At 43.5% G+C, this 16844-nt stretch overlaps 1 pseudogene; it reads left to right on the forward strand.

Annotated features, from left to right (window-relative positions):
• The first annotated feature begins 458 nt into the window (after positions 1–458).
• On the forward strand, positions 459–15408 carry LOC132023735 (bifunctional phosphoribosylaminoimidazole carboxylase/phosphoribosylaminoimidazole succinocarboxamide synthetase-like; annotated as a pseudogene).
• Positions 15409–16844: the final 1436 nt, after the last annotated feature.

The raw sequence follows: 16844 nt of genomic DNA on the forward strand, positions 1-16844 counted from the left end.
CAGAAGACAGAAGAAGCAAGGAGCGTGCTCTCCCCTGGACCCTCCAGAAGTAACTAGCCCTGCCAACACCAAGATTTTACTTTCATAAAACTCATTTCAGACTTCTGATCTCCAGGACTCTGAGAGAATATATCTGAGTTGTTTTAATTTTTATTGTTATTTATTTATTTATTTACTTACTTACTTACTTACTTACTTACTTACTTTGAGAGAGAGGGAGAGTGAGAGTGGGGCCGGGGGAGGGGAGTGGGGCCTGAGGGGCAGAGGGAGAGGAATAGAATCTTAAGCAGACACTGTGCTGAGCACAGAGCCTGACACAGGGCTCGATCTCACAACCCTGAGATCATGACCTAGCTGAAATCAAGAGTTGGACCCTTGGAGCCTCTCACCACTCTTTTCCAGAGTCTTGACTTGCCTTTCCTCCCAGTGAGGCTGCTACCCCCAGCCCATGCATGATCATGGCGACAGCTGAGGTACTGAATATTGGTTAAAAAACAAAAAACAAAAAACCTCTATGAGAGTAAAACAAAAGAAGTCTATGAATTGCCAAATAGTCCAGGAGAAGCTCTCCTACAGTCCAAGGACCAGATTACAGCAGGAAATGCATCCAGAAAGAATCACCTGGAAGGAAAGGCTACAATCTCAAATGAAACTATCCGCTGTACTTTTCAGTTGTTAGAGGAAGCAGGTATCAAAACTGCTTTCCACAGAGAACGTGCGGAGACAGCTTTCACTGCACCTAAGTGTGAAATGATTCCAATTGAATGGGTTTGTAGAAGAATAGCAACTGGGTCTTTTCTCAAAAGAAATCCTCATGTCCAGGAGGGATGTAAGTCTTACCCACCTAGTGGAGCTGTTTTTCAAGGATGATACCAATAGGTGAGCCACAGTAGTCTGAGGAACAGCTAATTGCTGCAAAATTTTGCTTTGCTGGACTCAATATAGGCCAGACTGAAGTCACACTACACGGGTTATTTTTGGTAGATCGGAGAAATCCTGGTTGCCCCAGAACTCTACACTGATTGATATGATGATGGAAAATAGGTTGATGTAACCACCAAAGAAATTATTCTTGCTGATGTTATTGACAATGATTCCTGAAGATTCTGGCCATCAGGAGATCGAGGCCAACAGAAAGATACACAGTCACATCGTGACTTCAAGGAAGCAACTCCCGAAGGGCTCCAGATGGTGAAGACAAATTTTGAGTGGGCTGTAGAAAGAGTGGAGTTGCTTCTGAAATCAGAAAGTCTGTGTAAATGGTAATATCGATGGGCTCAAGTTCTGATCTTGGTCACTGTGGAAAAAAACAAGAAAGCTTGTGGCAATTTTGGAGTTGCATGTGGACTTTGGGTAACATCTGCCTCTAAAGGACCACATGAAATTCTGAGGATAAAAGCAGAGGATGAAGGGGATGGCATTCCTACTGCATTTTTGTGGCAAAGGAAGGCAGAAGTAACGGTTTAGGACCAGCGATGTCTGGTAACACTGCATACGCTGTTATCAGCAGCCTCCACTTACTACTGGGGAGCTCAGGATGTGTGGTCTTCTCTTCGACCACCCAGTGGTCTTGGCTGTTCAACCATATTTTCTTCAGAAGGATCAGTTCAGTTTGCTGCTCATGTATTGAGTATTAAATGTATTAAACAACCATTTGGTATGGGCTAAACTGCGAGCAAGGATATTCAACACATGGATTTCCTTGAAGCAGGCTGACAAGAAACACCTGAGAGGGCAATTTATAAAACATCATTGCTTTGCGCATTTTTTTAAAATAAAAACTATACATTTCTTGTTTAGTTTCAGAAAAAAAATCAAGATGAAAAGTTTTCAAGTCAACCAAAGAAAACAATAAAATTTACTGGTGAGTAAAAAAAGGAGACAGTTGGACACTTAACCAACTAAGCCACCCGGGCACCCCTATTTGAGTTGTTTAAAGTCTTCAAGTTTGTGGTAATTTTTTACAGCAGTAATAGGAAACTAATGCACAAATTAGCCTCATATTCGGAGCCCCCCCAAAGTTAACTTAAATGCAACTCAGGCTCTTCCTATATGTGATCACTTAATCTTGTCTGTTTAAGTTAAATGACCCAAGTTTCCAGTTCTACCACCCTTGCTCTGGTGGAGTCTTCTCATTCTCCTTATCTCTCTCCGGTGCACCCCTACTTAATCCTTCTTCCTTTCCAATGCAAGAAGATAGAAAATCCGTGTTCCACTTAGCTGAGAATGGAGATAGCAAACAGGGACAAGAAAGAGACAGAGTAAGTTGCTTTCAGAATGAATCCAGAGGGGGTGTTATTAGTAATTAAGGGCTTGCTGGTAAATGTTTTGGCACATTAGTAAAACTCTGGCAGGTTCACTACATCAGCTATTATATTAAACACCTTGTTTTATAATGTTCATAAAGAGGAGTGCCATTTAGACCTTGCCAGGACCTCTTCTGAGAAAGAGTTGAGTTCTCAGATTTTTGGAAAAGGATTCTTCCAAATTTCTGGCAAAACAAATTAAAGAAGAAAACAGAGCTGCTCAACTACTTGCCTTTTTTCTCTATTCACACCTTCTAATTGTACAAGTTTATGTAGAGGAGTTAGGAGTTAATGTCTTAGATCAGTCTCTGGCTCATATTAGCAATGGTTAAATGTTATATTTTTATTATTACTATTATTAAAATTATTTTCTCTAATGATTCTGAATCAGCTAAAGAATTACCCCCTTCTTTCCAAAAGATCCTTCAGGAATGTGAGAAAATCAAAAAGAGATGCACAAAGGTCAAACTGGGCTTTGCTTCTCTTTGGGAGTTGCCTCCTGCTTCAAGAACAACTTTTTACATATGCATCTTGCATTAAAATGGGATTTTTCTTTCCTTCTCTCATCTAGGTGAGAACAAATAAATCTGTTGTCCTGTCAGAAATACTTAAATTGACCTCAGCTATAGATAACTCCAGACTCTTCCAAGTGATCTGTCTTGCCCAAAGACAGATCCATAAGACTTATTCCAACAAATAAGATGGAAATCTGGATTTACCCAAAAATTCTAGAAGGAAAGCTCAAGGAACAGTTCTACTCTTGGTTGCATCCAGGATCAAGACTTACTGGGATATGTGAAAACCCAAGTGGTCTGGGCCCACACTTTGAATTTGACCTCTCGCCTGATGATGCTTTCCCATCTCTGGGCAGTACACCCCCACTTCCTCCTTGCCCACATTACTTTAGGATCTTCCCTCTCTCTACACACTCCCTTCCCCTTCCCTGTATTTCCCACCTCCAAGTCCACAGTAGGCTTCTCTGTGCCTTATCCATTTTCTTCTGAATGAAAAGGGTCTTGGAAAAAGGAAAAGGAAATAGTGCTACAAAGTTGGGATTCATTTTTGAAAACTGTACATACATACTAAGTTTAAAATCAAGGCCGGGAATAGAGATACAATAGATCACAAGAATGATCTAACATACATTCTGTGTTATTAAAGAACCTAAATTTTATATACAAAGGTGATATTCTCAATGGTCAGCTCTTTTGTAGCCTTATTTAATCTCAGCCTCTTTTCCATCTGAGGCTGTGTTAGGGGCCAGGACTCCAGCCTTGAAGTGTAACATGGGCTCACGAGCTATCTCAGCGAGTATCACTGCACTTCCAAAGCACATGTGGCGGGAGCAATTACTTGTTTTTCCAGAAACCATCTCTTTTCTCTCCTAAAGACAATTAAAATAAATTCTAAATGGAGAAATACTGTATATCAATCTACATCACCTGCCTTATGTTGCTATGTACTTCACTCAAGCGTGACTCCCACACTGCTATTTCCAGTTTTGTAGGAAGCACAGCGATTCACTGGCCATAACTTTAATGAAGGAAAAATTATTCTGGATAGGAGACATAGAAACAACCAATCACTGATCTGGCCATTCCACTACTTCAAGACAGGGTTATCTTTAAAACTTACTCTATAACTTGCTAATGCCAAGTATTTGCAGTACTCCATACTCACTAAAATGTTAGATGTCTACCTGTTTGAACTAGCTCTCCCAGCCCCAATATCTAAGTCTCTTTTCCAAATGCATTACTTATCTATTAATAATGGTGTAAGCTGAGTAAGCTTTCCTTAAGACTAATTTAAATAAATTAGAAGATAAATGAACTATGTCCTTGTATTTTATGCCACATTGAGTAAATAACCATGTACAAACCTTCAGGAATACAGTTAAAAATAAGAATGAGTACACTTTCCCCAAAATGCTTCAAGGTTGTCCTTGAAAATTGTTTCAAAAGATCAAGAGCACACATCTAATCCCAAGACTCTCCTGTTTTCAATAATTCAGCTCAGTAAACCTTTATCAATCATTTACCATGTACAAATGACTAGGCTTGTCGTTTTAGTGGGCATAAAGATGAATAAGACATGGTACCTGCACAAGAAGAACTTATTCATTTCTCATCCATTAAGATATTGACGCCTTTTCAGTATCTAATTTTATTTTCTGTTCCCGACAACACTTGAATTAGACAAAACCAAAGCATGTCTTGCCCTTTGTGGCATGAGCTGAATCTATAGTCAAAACACTAATCTTAAGGGGCGCCTGGGTGGCTCAGTGGGTTAAGCCGCTGCCTTCGGCTCAGGTGATGATCTCAGGGTCCTGGGATCGAGTCCCGCATCGAGCTCTCTGCTCTGCAGGGAGCCTGCTTCCTCCTCTCCCTCTCTCTGCCTGTCTGCCTGCTTATGATCTCTGTCTGTCAAATAAATAAATAAAATCTTTAAAAAACAAAAAAAAACAACACTAATCTTAAAATAGAGGAGGAAGGGCCACCTGTGTGGCTCAGTGGGTTAAAGCCTCTGCCTTTGGCTCAGGTCATGATCTCAGGGTCCTGGGATTGAGCCCCGAATCGGGCTCTCTGCTCAGCAGGGAGCCTGCTTCCCCCTCTCTCTGCCTCTCTGCCTACTTGTGATCTCTATCTGTCAAATAAATAAATAAAATCTTAAAAAAAAAAATAGAGGAGGAAGAAAGTATTAACAATTTTCTTTCCAGGAAGTCAGTTTGTGTTGTATAGACTCTCTTTTCTCAGAGAAGTTTTTTCCCCCAAAAAAATTCTTAGGTGAGTTCTCAAATATTTTTCTCATTATAATTTGCTTCTGGTTCGCTCTAAGACCAATAGGTAAAATCTTATGCTTTATTACGTGAGAACAAAGGAATCTACCTTCCTCCTGAGGAAAACAGAAAACTGGTGAGAAAAAGCTGCTGAAGGAATGAACCTCATCATGTCTTGGAGAGTTCCCCTTAAGATGAAATTTTGAACACAGACAAAATGCTGAAGAGTTAATGGCCAGAGACAGCCAATTCTAAGGAGCTCTAAGGAGATTTGGTGTTTAAATTTGAATCAGAAGAGCGAAATAAAGAAAATCTGGCCTGTGTTAGGAGAGCTGGGGTTGGAACAAACAACAGTCTTTTCTTTGATACCCTGGAGTCCTTTGCCTCGCTCAGCCAACAGGTCAGCTTAGTGCACTGTCATGAGAAAATGCTCTAGTTTGAGTCTGGACTTGCTTAAAGGCTACATACAACCTAGTGGACTTGTTGATGTGTAGGGGAGGAAAACAATTTAACTTCTACCTTTCATAGTTCTTAGCTTGGCCCCTATAACAAAAGACAGATTAGCAAGAGAAAAATTTTATAATGTATAATTCATATATACATAGGAGATACCCAGAGAAAAATGAGTATCTCTAAGCAGTGGCTTACAACTCAAGCTTAAATACCATGGTCAGCTAAAGACAAAAGAAGAGAAGTATGGTGGAGAGGACCGTCAGCTACGGGGAGGTCATTAGGTAAAGCACAGCAAACAAAGGTAAGGTTTGTTATTCAAACCTAAATCAATGCTTTCTCTACTGACCAAAAAAGAAGATTCTCTTATAATTTAGAGCCATTCTTCTGTTCCTGATACAGTGATACAGAGAGGGAGATACCCCTAAAAATGGAGACTTCCTTACAAATATAAATTTCCCTTTAAAAAGGGTAACTGCTACTGTGTTTTCAGAATTTTAAAAAAAAAAAATTTAGGGGCACCTGGTGGCTCACTCATTAAGTGCCTGCCTTCAGTTCAGGTCATGATCCCAGGGTCTTGGGGTTGAGCCCCGCAGGCTCCCTGCATGGCAGGAAGGCTGCTTTTCCCCCTCCCACTCCCCCTTCCTGTGTTCCCTCTCTCACTGTCAAATACACAAACAAAATCTTAAAAATTTTTTTAAATTAATTACTTAATAACTTTTATTCGGGAAGTAAAAGTAACAGAAACAGTGGCTCATAAGGCATGTCACACAAGGCCTGTGTGCAAGGACACTGCTCCAGTTCCACACTCCTCCTCAGGTACCCTATTAAGATGTCATTCTGGAGGGTCACAAAATGGCGGAAACACATCCAAAATAATACATTAGTATTAATGCAGTAGACATTTATGGGACTGGGTGGAGAAGACAAAGGGCAGAGAAGACAGCGATGTTGAAATGATAAAACTCCTACTAACAGCTAGCATCCTCCCAATTTTGTATTAGGCTATTTGATTTGGACACTCTTTTTCAATGTAAAAACAGTACACATGAACCCTTTTCAGCTTTCTGCTCAGCTTCTCCCAACGTGCTGTTCAACCCTATGCAATATTTCATAAAATAAATTGTTTAAAATATTTTTCAACAATGAGAACAATAAAGAAAAGAGCCATGAAAGTAATAATGTCAGTTGCTATATCTGAACGTATGATCCAGGATACCTGATCAATAGGAATACATTCATAAATATTCAGAACTGGAAGTGACCTTGAAATTTTTATTGCAACCATTTCATTTTATCAGCTTCAAATAGCAAAGCTCAGAGAGATTAAATTGCCCTCACTCATGTCTCCAGTATGCAGTAGAAACTGCAGTAAAAATCAATTAACTAAAATGAAACCACTTTCCTAACATATATGCCTCGACCTGTTTACAACGAGAACAGCACTGCTAATATCACCAATGTCGCACCAGATTCTTGTCTTCCTTGCTCCACGCCCCTCTTGGAGCTCTGGAGGAGGAACAGGTCATCAAGAGAAACAGAAAAGGAATGACAGACATCATCTCCTTCTCCTATCTCTCTTCTTTCAAGTATCCCAGAGGTAGCGGGAACTAAGAGAAGTCAAAATGTTATGCCTGTCAGGCATGGGGGGGATGTCTCCTTGTGTGAGTGCTCTGCTTGGGGCAAGCAGTTGACACCAAAGAACAGCACAGGAGGTGAGACCGGGCACTGGGAGCCCAAAGTGGGCCCAGCAGCCCCTGTGCTACACAGCCCCAGTGGGCACCATGCACGATGGCTCCCGGAGTTAAGCTGGGGGTGGGGAGTGATGGGAGGGGGGTGTATTTTGTGCTTTCATGGGACACTATGCATTGCCTAGATTCTAGAGGATTCTTTTGGGTTATATGACTCCAACGGGGCTATTTTACAACTGTGAACTGCATATGACTGATAGCAATGCAAAATAACACTTGGCTATAAACAAACAAATTCAGTCTCGTCCCTAGAGGTTCCATGGACTTCCCTTCTAATGTAAACGCTGGGTTGGGGTGCTTCTACACATTCATTTTAACATTCTTGTACTCCATAGATTAGTACTTTAAAAAAAACTTTTCCATTGAACTTCCACTGAACTTTTCCATTGTAACACCTCACCAGTTTGAGTTAAAGAACATCTTCAGCCATGTGTTCGTATTCATATCTGTATGAGAGTTGTGATTTTTATCCTTTTTAAAAAATAGTCTTTAAGCATCCAGAGGAAGAACCTACCTGGGTCCTTCCCTGTGATCCAGCCACAAGCATCCAAAACTTGATAGAAGGGAAGGCACAGCTGAGAGCTACAGCTCACACCTGCTCAGGGCACATTAGCATAACAATAGACACGTCGCCCTGGATGCTCAGGCATTTTTCCCTTCTGCCCCCTGGGTTCCTTAGAGGTGAAAATCTATTATCCTGGGGAGAGTGTTTTAATTCACATCTAAGTGACTAGACCTCAAACTGAGTTTGCATCTTCAATCCACTTGGGCCCGGATTCATTTGCAAGTAAATAAAATTTAACTTTCCTTTCTGAGCCGTCCTTGCTGTCAGTGAGGACAAGGAGCTCTGGCAAAATTTTCAGAATGAAAGGGTATGCTTTGGCTTTAAATGCTAAGTAAGTTCTTTAAAAATAAACTAAAACTAAAATGCTAAACTAAACTAAAAATGCTGGCCCCCTTCCTGTAATAGAGAAATATAGAACTTCCTATAATATAGAACTTCCCAGCCCTCCTCCCCCTGCCTGGGCTCCTTCTACTGGAAGGCACAGTATCCTTTATATCCGTCACTAAAATAAACGTATTTGTACCTGTTGGGCTGGCAGGAAGGGCTACTAAAGATGGCGAAAGTTCCCGCCACAAGACCTGAGCTCGGACAGGAGAACAAAGGCCCAAGCAGGAATCTGAGACCCCCGCCCCGGGCTCCCGTGGACCAATGGGATCCCGATGAGCAGGCGGGATATCCAAATAAGGGAAACTTGCCAAAAGACCCCTGAGCTTTCCCCAAGACCCCTTAAAAGCCCCCTCCTCCCTGCCTTGGGCACGACTTCCGCCACTCTGCTTTCCAGAGTGGCAGAACCTCGCCCGAGGGTGCCCACCCCCTCCCGGCGCAACTTTCCTGGCTCGCCTTCTCCTGAGCCCTGAAACCTCGCCAGAGAGTGTTTTTAATAAATCTTGCCTTGCACCCACTTTGCCTGGTGTTGTGTTTATCTCGCCGGAAAAAACTTTACAGTACCTAAACAGACCAAAGCTTGTCAAGAATCTCAGCCTGCTGGAGGTACCTGGGGGCTCCTGAGTCTTTTGCTGAAACTCAGCCACTCAGAAGAGAAGACACAGTGGATAAGAGAAGAACCGGGATCTAAAAATTAGTGGTTCCAAATTCATCCTCGGTTTTCCTACTACACCCTAAACCGAGGACAGTGATCTCCAGAGGGAAATGTAGGAAGCAATTATTCAAACTAACTTTTCTTTATTTTCAACTTCAAAATGATGTTTATTATGGTTGTTTTCAAATGTTTTGTGTGTATCTTGCAATATAATATAGCAGGATTATAGTATATGTATGTAATTTTTAAATGAGTGAATAAATAGATATGTCAGGGGTGTATGCTCAAAAAAGACACAAGTGATGAGGGAGCACGCGGCTGGCGGAAGACGAAGCAAAAGCTGGAGCCTTGCACCCCACTCTCCATCCGCTCCCCCTCGGTCATATGTGCAGCATCCCTCAGGCAGCCCTGACTGCCATAAAACGATAAAGAGTTCACTTGCAGAGATCACAATCCTGCAGAACAGGAATCTCCCTTGCTCTACAGATGTCCTAGAGATCTACAAACAGGGAGGTTACCTGATCAATAGCACAAATTTCCAGAGGCAAATAACTCTCAGTTCCTCAAGCCCTAATGTCTCCCTCCCGACCATAAACGGAACTGGAGGAGGCTGAGGTAGAAGGGAATATAAATGACAGCAGGATCATAACACCCCACCAAGAATCTCCCAACTATCTTGATGTTAATGGCTGACCTAAAGAGGACATTGATCAAGCCACAAGGGCAAGGGCTCCTCCCGGCACTTCGTAGGCCCCTCCTTAACATGTGAAAACTCCGTTGAACCCTCCCTTCCCCTCACCTTCCCCCAACAGCAGGGTACAGAACCCACCATCCCTCACAACGCAGGGCGGCGGCAGCTCTTCCTGCCCACGGGTCCTGTCCCCGTGCTGTAATAAACCACCATTTTGCACCAAAGATGTCTCAAGAACTCTTTCTTGGTCATTGGCTCCAGACCTCAGCCCACCGAACCTCACCAAGGTTCTAGAACTTCATCACAAGGATGACCAGTCAAGACTATTTAGAGGCCTTTTCTTTAGTGATACTCTTGAACATGAACTAAGCTCTGCATTCCCTCGTAGCAGGGATGGGAGAGGAATTCTCGCACCATTTTGTGTGCCCAGAAAACATAAAGAACCACCACCAAGGTAAATAAAAAAGAAAAAAGGAGAGAAAGAAAAAAAAACCGCCAAGGGAAGAACCATCTCTGTCCTTCGGTGATTTAAAGGCTATAAAATAATGGTTAGGACCAACTAGAAATAATTACGAAAACTGGAATAAGCAAAGGCAGGTTCTGAGATGCTCAGAGCTGATAAACCCTTAAAATTGAGTTGTTTTGGACTGAATTGTTTCCCCTAAAGTCCATATATTAACATCCTAATCTCCATTGTGCTTGTGTTTGGAGATAAGGACTTCCAGGGAAATAATTAAGGTTAAATGAGGTGTTAAGGGTGGGGCCCTAATCCTATAGAACTGCTGTCCCTACAGGAAGAGATATCCCAGATACCCCTCTTCCCCTTCACCCCACAGCATACAAGAACAGAGAAAAAAAAAAACCTATGAGGACACAGTAAAAAGGTAGCCATCTGCAAGCCGAGAAGAGCTTCAGACATCAACCCTGAAAGTACCTTGGTCTTAGACTTCAAGCCTCTAGAACTGTGAGACAATTCGTTTCTATTGTTTAAGCCCCCCCCCCCCCCCCCCATTGTAGTATCTTACTATGGCAGCCTGAGCAGACTAATACACTTGTCCACTTAACCTCCATTGATCAAAAATAACTATTATAGGGTAACCCTATTGGGTCCCCTCCCTCTTCAGGAGCTTTGCACTATCACTCAATAAACTTTGCTTTATTATCACAAAAAAACCCAAACCAACATTTTCCTTAGAGCTACTTCTTCTCAGTTGCCTTCAGCTCAAAACAGCCCTCCTGTCTAAGCGGCATATTTTGTGGTGACATGTTCCGCTCCTCTCTGCAGGAGAGTCTTTCCGTCTCTAAAAAATATATGAAAATTCATTCCAACCTCCCACCCTCCAGCCTACAGTGCAAAAACACTTGTGACCTTTCTTTCAGTAATTACAGGTTTCTAACATCAAATTAGAAAGTAGGAGTCCTGAAAGTCAAAAGAGCAATCATCTTTTAAACACTACAAAGATACAAAGGAAGGGGCCGTGCAAGTAAGTGCACGTGTCTTTAAAAATAACTAAGCCAAGAGGTGCCTGGCTGGCTCTGCTGGTGGAACGTGCTGCTCTCCGACTCAGGGTTGTGAGTTCAAGGCCCACATTGGATGTGGAGATTACTTAAAGATAAAAATCTTTAAAAAAAATTTATCTAAGCTGACTGAACCTAGACCATCTTTCAACTTCTTTCTGGCATTTCGAGTCTACCCATACCTTCTCTGGAGCGATTCCAAATTTCTCTGTAGCCTCCAGGGCTTCCCTAATTCCCAAACTCTCCGTGTGTTCCTCTTTTTCTTTTTTTTTTTTTTTTAAGATTATTTATTTATTTATTTGACAGAGATCACAGGTAGGCAGAGGGGCAGGCGGGGCGGGGGTGGGGGCAGGCCCCCTGCTGAGCAGAGAGCCCAATGCGTGGCTAGATCCCAGGACTCTGAGATCATGACTGGAGCCGGAAGCAGAGGCTAAACCCACTGAGCTACTCAGGTGCCCCTGCGTGTTCCTTTTTTGCTCAGAATTTTTTAATGCCTCAACATCTTTCAATGGGACTTGCCACCATCTCCAACTTCCTCGGCTCCCTCTCCGTACTCAAATCCCACTCCATCACGCCTTTCCCTGACCTTCCTCTCAATTCCTATCACACACACTTGTATTAAGCATCAGGCTGTCCTAGTCCCTTCGGGCTTCTATAACCAAACACCACAGTCCAGGCAGCTTATAAGCAACAGAAATTCACTTCTCACAGTTCCAGAGGCCGGAAAGTCTCAAGTCAGGGTGCCAGTATAGTTGGGTTCTCGTGAGAGCCCCCTTCCTGGTCATAGGCAGCATCTTGCTGTGTCCTCGCACAGTGAAAAGGGTGAACGATCTCTCAGGAGCCTCTTTTGCAAGGGCACTCGTCCCATTCCTGAGGTTCCACCCTCACAACCTAAGCACCACCAAAGGCCCTGCCTTCCAGTACCATCGTCTTTGGGGTTTGGATTTCAATATATGAATTTTGAGGAGGCACAAAACCTTTCCATTGGCCTAGTGATTCCAAATAGAGTCACTGCCAATTGGGGAGGACGTATCTCCAAATGGCCCAGAGAAGCATACTGAGGGAACAGCTGTGTTGCTCTCTGTGTGAACAAGGACTGGGCTTCTGGATGACCAGAACTGTTGAGGAGGCAGGTGTGTGGGAGAAAGAGGATGAGCTGGTCCATCTCTCAAACTTAGTGTCTCTCGTCTAGGGATTTCACTTTCAAGGATGGCTTGATGTCCATTTTAAAAGCTCTCAGACCATTAGTCTGGGCCAATTTCTTGTAGCCCTTCTTGATCCGAACATTTATAATGTCTCACCCTTTGGATTAGATGCCATAAAGGGATGTTCTACCACTAGTATAAAAAATCAGGCTAGAGGCATCATATAAGTAGCTGCCTCTCTAGAGATGGTAGTAAAAGCAACTAAAATCTAAAATAAGAACCTAATGCCTCACCCAGGACCCCTCTTGGAGGACTCCTACCCAAGACACAGGACCATGCTGTGCCTCAATCTTCTTATCCCGAAGAAGGGCAGATTTACTCTTGGCCTAGAAAGAATTTTATAGGCTTGGGTTTGCAAAGCCAGTCTGAGAGCACTATTAATTTCCCCCGGAACACCCTGGTCTCCAGGCACATGTTAATGCTTGCCCACGGTCTTCAGTCTCTGAAGCCTGGCTTTTCAGAGCCACTGTCAACTGGACTGAAAATATTACCTTGTAGGACCTACAAGTTTCATGTTGCATTTTGAGCTCCTGAAATGGAAGTTGATAAAGCAGGTGTGAAAAAAATGACTGAAGATCTCCTCGAGAATCTCCATTCCCAGTTGGCAAGAATCCTGGAGGAGAGAATCTCCGCCTGGTTCCTTCTGACTCCCTTCAACCCCCTCCCTGGAGACAGGTTGCAAACTAATCTTTGCCAGAGCCATGCTACCACATAATGCTATTGCTGCATTGGCCGTGACCTTAATTACTATGGCCTATTATTCAAAAACACTAATTGAGTCATGGTCCCATTGCAAATGTGACTTAACTTGTGTTTTACTGCTTTGCTCAGGCGCCGCAAATAAAAAATAATGGCAGTTGTAATTAACTCAGAACTGCCATGTACCCTGCCCCTCCACCCGTGACGGGTAAAGGTTCAATTAAAAAGTAAAGTTATTAACAGAGTAGGGTTTGGTCACACATCTGTCATACAGAGTGTGACAGGACACAAAAGTTACCCCATGCCACTAGTGAGAGAATCCCTAGAGACCCATGGTAACTTTACTTTGGGGCTTGCAAGATAAACAGCGCTCTCCATCAAGCACTTAAAATTATTTCCTGTACGGCGTCATGTGATTGGTCACTTTCCCAAAAATGTCTAAATAGAGGTGTCTATTTCGGAGTCATGAAGGACACAGCAGTAAACTACTAACCCAAAAGAAACAAAAGGATCATGAAGCAAGGCCAAGAATATAAGAACCTTCGAGAAATGTCTGCACACTCCCCAGAAGGTTATAAGGAGCCTTCAGAAAGATAGGCGATACAATGAAATATTGCTCACATCTGTGAGGATGGCTGTCATGAGAAGGAAGGACAGCCACAAATATTGACAAGGATGTGGAGAAATTAGAAAATCTCACGCACCACCAGTGAGACCGTGCGACGGAACAGCCACTGGGAAAACCGTTTGGCAGGTCTGAAAAAGTGAAATGAGAAGTAGTCAAATGACCTAGCATCTCCACTTCCAGATTCATACCCAGGATTAAATATGTCCATACAGAAACTCGTATGTGAGTGCGCACAGTGGCACTATTCATGACAGCCAAAAAGTAAAAGCCACACAAATGTCCGCTGATCAAGGGCTAGATGAACAAAATATGGTCCATCCATACAACAGTCTGTTCTTCAGCCAAACAAAGGAAAGAAGCCCTGAACCATGCTACAACCTGCTGAGCCTTGGAGATATGCTAAGTGAAAAAGGCCAGTCAAAAAAAAGTGTCTGCCTTTGGCTCAGGTCATGATCCCAGGGTGCTGGGATCGAGTCCCACATTGGGCTCCGTGCTCAGCGGGGAGCCAGCTTCTCCCTCGGCTTGTGCTCTCTCTCTGTCTGTCTCTCTGACAAATAAAATCTTTAAAACAACAACAAAAGACAAAAGGTCACATATCATATGGTTCCATGTAGCCAAAAAGACCAGAATAAGTAATCTGTAGAGACAGAAAGTAGAATAGTGGTTGCCAGAGGCTGAGAGATGGGGCTGTCGTGGACGAAAAGCCTTTTTCATTGGCTAGGTCCAAAAATCATACTGATACAAGACGGATTAACCAGAAAAAAATTAATAATGTATATACGCACAAGAATTTCACCTAGAAATGAGACGCAAGGCAAAAGCCAGATGATTGAGGTTTAGGTAGCAGCTTAGGCTAAACGAAGGAAAAGGGGTTTGGGCCTCTGGAATGGTTGGGGGAGAACAAGTTATGAGACGGGGAGGAAATATATGGTAAATGAGGCTTGTCTCATTAGGCACACACAGTCTCTAGGGTGCTAAGAATTGTCTCTTGAGAGCAGGTCTAGAAGCACCTTTTCAAAAGAGGAAATTTATAGTTAATTTTAGGCGGTTAGGAGTGGGCAGTAAAGAACTTTTTTTGGTGGGTCTCAGTTGTCCTTAGCACAAAATAATCTTTGTGCCAAAGGGCACTGTCTTTGCTCAGCCTGTCTGTCAGTCCAGGCGCCCCTTATTACCTTAGCCACTGGAGGCTAGACCGCACTGCCTTCAGGAAGCGGGGGATATGAGCCAAGCAAATAACTGAGATGATAAAGACACAACTCAGAGTGAAAACAGAAGAATCGATACGGGCACAGTCCTTTATGTTCTTGCCTGGGTGTATATATTTTATGGGGACTGCAAACTTGAACCCGCACGTAGGGAAATGTGCATCTTCCTTCTGGTCACAAGTAATCTGGCTTCTCACAATTTTTAGGATTTAAAAAATTTTAGCTACATGTCCAAACTGGTTTAAAGCGAAATCCAGTCTGATAATGTACATGAACCCTCTGGAAGGGTCCGGTATCTCTTAGATAAAGGTGCTCAGTTCTCAGATATCTTCCCTTTCCTCTGGCTGATCCCCTACAGACGCCTTGATATTGAAGGGAAATGTGACAGCTCTGCCAGCATTGGGCCGCTCGTGGAGATGATGATCTGGACTTTTCTGCTCTGGGGGTGCTTTCAGGCTCACCAACACCCAGATTCACTCAACCCTCGCTGCACTAGACCTCCTGCCTTTCCTGCAGCCAGCTTGCGGTCGCAGTGGTCCTCTGCTCTCACAGACCTCCCCAGTCCTCAGCGCTGATGTCCTGCCACCCTACCACTGTGTGTGGCCCAGGGGAATGTCCCTGCTCTCAGCTCAGCATCCACAGCAAGGATCCTGGGAAGCCTAAGGTAATTCCACCCAGGGCCTCCCTCCTTACTGGAACCGTCCAGGGTGAGCCAGGCAGGTCTGAGAACGGATCCAGGGAGATTTTCAGGGTTCTAACGAGCGTCTTGTTCTGACAGAGCCCTTCCTCTGCCTTTGGCCTTTTTCTCTCCTTACTTCATCCAAAGCCAAATGAAGCACAATTCTGGGTATATATAACCCATTTTGGGTATGCTTACCGCCCTCTACAGAGCTCTTCTCCACAATCCCCTGGGGCTGAGAAAATCAGGCTTTCCCCACTTCTATAAATCTCAGTTCTCACTGTCATAATCTGTCTACCCTCCTTAAGCAGAACTCTCTGCAAAGGGCTACCCAGGACTGGGCTGTGTTAAAGAGGAGAGGGGAGTGGAGGTGGAATGAATCGGAAAAATCTCTTCATTCTCCCTTGAGCGTCAGGGGCTGAAGGCCATCCCGCCTTTCCTGCGAGCACTCTGCTATGCGCGGAATCTCCCTCGAGCCAGGGCAAGCTGAAAAGTTCGGGCCCCCTAAGCCAAAGTCTGCCACTCAGAAAGGCCAAACAGAAACACACATTAATACTTTTCAAAACCTTCTCCTTTGCCGTATGTACACACCTTCCGACGGGAGTGTGCAGTAGTTAAGACTATTACGGAATGGGGCGCCTGGGTGGCTCAGTGGGTTAAAGCCTCTGCCTTCTCCCGCTGGCTCAGGTCATGGTCTCAGAGTCCTGGGATGGAGCCAGATTGGGCTCTCAGCTCTGCAGGGAGCCTGCTTCCTCCTCTCTCTCTGCCTGCCTCTCTGCCTACTTGTGATCTCTATCTGTCAAATAAATAAATAAAATCTTAAAAATAAAAAAAGACTATTAAGGAATTGTGGAATAGTTTTGAGTACTCAAGTATTCAAAAAATGATACCATAATATGTCATTTTTCTAGATCAACAAATGCATTTCATTGTGCTAATAGCCGATACTCTTGTACTAGGATGAAAGATAGATGCGTGCGTATAAACAGGAGATGTGTAATGTTAAGTGTCCATAGGTGTGCTCTGGAACCAGATCGCCTGGATTTGAATCCTGACTGCCACTTTTTTTTTGGCAAGTTGCCAATCTTGTACTTTCATTTCCTCATTTACTAAATAGGGGTAATAATTTATTTAAAAAAATTTTTTTTAAAGATTTTATTCATTTGGCAGAGAGAAAGACCCAGCGAGAGAGGGAACACAAGCAGACGGAATGGGAGGAGAAGCAGGCTGCCTGTCGAGCAGGGAGCCCAATGTGGGGCTTGATGCCAGGACCCTGGGATCATGACCTGAGCTGAAGGCAGATGCCCAACGACTGAGCCACCCAGGCACCCC

The sequence above is a fragment of the Mustela nigripes genome, chromosome 8 (assembly GCF_022355385.1).
Source record: "Mustela nigripes isolate SB6536 chromosome 8, MUSNIG.SB6536, whole genome shotgun sequence".
In the NCBI taxonomy this organism is placed as follows: domain Eukaryota; kingdom Metazoa; phylum Chordata; class Mammalia; order Carnivora; family Mustelidae; genus Mustela; species Mustela nigripes.